We start from the raw sequence: 3477 nt of genomic DNA, 5'->3' as shown, positions 1-3477 counted from the left end.
TTTTCCTGAATCTGAGACACGATACCTGGCAGCAACAGCTTAATGGCTGTCTGCAGCCCATGGTCAGCTGGCTTGGGAAGGGGACTGGGAGAAGGAAAGGGGTCAAAAGAATACTTTTGGTTTGGGCCTTTTTGAGACAGGGTCTCTATGCAGTTCAGGCTGACCTTGAGTTCACTTTGTCTCCCAGGCTGACCGCTGAACTCACAGTGATCCTCCTGCCTTAGCCTCAAGAGTGATGGATGGGATTACAGGTATGCGCAGCCGCACCCAGCTCAGGGTCTAAAGAATGAAGACGTGTCATGTCCACACCCGAGTCCCCACAGTGAGCGTCACCATTACGTCCTGCACACACGCACTCCTAACGGCAAGGTTTTTATACAGAAACAATGAAAAAGGCATAAGTGGCCTGGTGAAAGGCAAGAGGGAGGAGAGTTGCTCCGTTGTGATGGCTGGGAAGCACAGGGAGTGGGTGGCGTGGGGAGGACCCCGCCCAGGGCACACCACTGGGACAGGCTCTTCTAGGTGACACGTTGAGCTACGCACTCATCCTCGAAGCAGGGCTCTGGTGAGTGCAGCAGCCCACGACCAGGTACCGCCCCAGGCCCCCCTCTGAGCACGTGGGACTCTTGGGGGACCACCTGGAACCGCCCCTGCGGCTCTCACTGCTGCTTTCCAGGCCTAGGAAACAGGCTTCATCATCGCACCCAGTAGTCACGCTTTTCCTTCCTTTTGCCAGTGATTCTCCTGGGGCATCTAGCCATCGGCGGCACCTGATGCCTGCCCACCTCCGCCGCAGGGGTGCGAGCCGGCCCCGCAGTCCTCCCACGACCTGCCCTCTGAGCTCTGCTGTGCGCCTCTTGGCTCCCTGCTGCTCAGCGTCTTCAGTCGTTCTCAGCATCACTGCTTGGGCCTGTCTGCGCGCTGGCCACCTCCTGGGGTGTGGAGCACTCGCTCAGCGTGACACGTTCTCAGTGTGCCCTGGTCGGGAGGCGTGCTTAGCGCATCCTCTGACGGGTGACGAATACCCAGAGCATGTTTCCACTGATGCAGGCGGCTCTCCTGTGACTTTGCAGCAGGCTTTTCAGTCTTGATCCCTATGGAAAGCTCGTGGTGAGTTACCACCCTGAATATTTTTCCTCAGAGGAAAGGTAGCCACGGCGGACCTCTGAGTAATGGAGTTCTGGCGCAAACCGGCTTCGCTGGCAGGCGCAACCCCTGCGCACTCGGGGCGCTGCTCCGAGCAACGCCGCCTGGAACATGCAAACGGCAGATCCCAGGAGCGCACTATTTATAACCGCATCTGGGCCGGGAGCTGACCAGGCTCGTTACCGGTCCAGGAAGTAATTTGTACCCGCAGCCTCCTCTTCTCACTCTGCGCAGTCTTCTACTTCCCATAATCAAATACCCACCCAGCTAGCTTCCTCTCCTCACACCCAGGCTCACTAAGCTCTGATCTTGACGAAAGAAAGAAAGAAAGAAAGAAAGAAAGAAAGAAAGAAAGAAAGAAAGAAAGAAAGAAAGAAAGAAAGAACTGAACCTAACCGAACCCATGTCAAGAAACCAGAGCCCTCGGGGCAGCCAGGGCCCGCCCTCTGTCCCTGCTTGGCCTGAAAGCAAAGGCCAAACAGGGAGCGAGCCCTGGCTGCCTGCAGCCACCCTGGCCAGCTGCCTGCACAACCCAGGGGCATTCTAAAAATTGCACCGGGGCTGTCAGGTGGCTGGTCCTCCTTCTCCCTCACTCCGCCTCTCCACAGACCTCCTTCCCAGGGCGAGCCTGCTGCTAAAGCTTCGCCTTTGCCAGTCCGGCTGCCACTTCACAGAGGGAAGGAGCTGGGACCACGTTGCCGACGCCCGTCTCCTGGATCTGGGGTGTGTATGGCTGTCGGGGGAGCGGTCGGGCGTGGGGGGTCTAGGGCCACTAACCTGAAAGGACCTCCAGCTCCTACCCCGATACAAAGTCTGCAGGCAAAAACATTTACTTGGAGCTTGAGAAACGTGACAAGGTAGCAGACTGACACAGTGACAGAAACGCCGGAGCGGTGCTCTGCACAAGTGAAATCTCTTGCATCCCCTAACAATAAGTTAGGTCTTTAGAGAGTTTCCAGCGCTATGTCCCCTCCACTGTCCTACAGGGAGAGGAGGGCAAACTCGAACTTTGCTCACAAGGTTTAGGGTTCCAGTTTTCTTTAAATCAGGAAGCATTCAGGACCTGCTCTGTTTAGATACAACATTACCAGTTTTAATTCAATTCATAAAGCAAAAATCAGACAATTGTTTGAACTCCCAGAAATAGAAGTGATTGACAAAGTGGAACGCCCTGTAAGTACCTCAACTGTGTTATTTGATTAAGAAACAGGTTTGTGTTTTAATGTGTACCTGTGTCTGTAGTGACACATGTCTTATAGTAAAAGTCACATTGGAATAGAATGATAAAGTGGAAAATCCCTCTTCCATCAGCCTTAACTTAAAGTGGCAAGTAGCACAGCCGGGCCTGTTGCTATTCTGGGAGGCAGCGTGACAAGCGCTGACAGATGCAGGCCTGGAATGTGGCAGGGCTGGCAGGCACAGCTGACCTGGATCTAGCTCCCTGTGACATGACAGGGAGACTGCAGCATGGTGGCTTTCAGTGTGCCCATGGGTGGTGTCTCCCAGGAGACCAGGGCAGAGGCAACAGGAAGGAGCGCATTCCTAATGCAGAGTGACAGCGCTGTTCTGTCCCCAGCTCCGGAAGCTTTCATCAGGGACTGGTTTGGGACCAGGAAGAGTCTGCTTTCGTGCAGTCACCTGCCCTCGCCCACCTACAGGTGAGGGTACAGTGGCGCAACGGCTTCTCGGCAGCACGCTTCCTAGTCCAGTGCTTCAGGGTCAGGTTTGAGTTATGGCCCTCTCTGCAAGCCTCTTGGAAGGAGTTCTGAGCCACTGAACACACAAGTACACATAAAGACACATGTGTAGCATGCTCTAGCACATTCGGACAGCTCGTAGAGCCACCGGAAGCCCAGCCCAAGCAGGACTGCCAGATAAAATCCAGCCAGCGCTTCTTGGGACACACTTGCTGCACGTATCATGTATGGCTTTTCTAACATTCAAGTTTAACTGGACTTCCTGCGCCTCATTGGCTGAAGCTGGCCATGCACACTGAGATCCTGAGGTCCCAAGAGAAAGGCTCTGTCCCACTTGGTTCCTCCCTCTTCGATGGTGCGTCCATTCCAGGGCCATACAAAGCCCTTCGGAGAGCAGAAGTGGTACAGGACCAGATCCTGGCGATTCGGCTGGAGCCAGCTGTTTTGTTTTGCTGGGGATCAAATACAGGCCTTGCGTACAGTGCACGTGTGCAGCAGCCCTGGGCCGCACCTCCAGCCTGCAGTGCACGTGTGCAGCAGCCCTGGGCCACACCTCCAGCTCTGCAGTGCATGTGTGCGGCAGCCCTGGGCCACACCTCCAGCCTGCAGTGCACGCGTGCAGCAGCCCTGGGCC

General features: G+C 55.5%; 1 protein-coding gene across 4 annotated transcripts in view; it reads left to right on the top strand.

The window, feature by feature from the left end:
* Positions 1-1723: 1723 nt before the first annotated feature.
* The window catches only part of Klhl31 (kelch like family member 31), a 12232-nt gene continuing 10478 nt past the window's right edge, over positions 1724-3477 (top strand). For 3 of the 4 annotated variants that reach the window (XM_004644617.2, XM_023704825.1, XM_023704826.1), the window contains exon 1: positions 1724-1869. The gene's annotated coding sequence lies outside the window, so the exon portion shown is untranslated. Of the gene's footprint in view, positions 1870-2722; positions 2805-3477 lie in introns of all 4 variants that reach the window. The other variant, XM_023704827.1, reaches the window with a different exon arrangement.

The sequence above is a fragment of the Octodon degus genome, unplaced genomic scaffold (genome assembly GCF_000260255.1).
Source record: "Octodon degus isolate 3935 unplaced genomic scaffold, OctDeg1.0 scaffold00205, whole genome shotgun sequence".
NCBI lineage: Eukaryota > Metazoa > Chordata > Mammalia > Rodentia > Octodontidae > Octodon > Octodon degus.
This window is presented reverse-complemented; position numbering and strand designations above follow the sequence as displayed.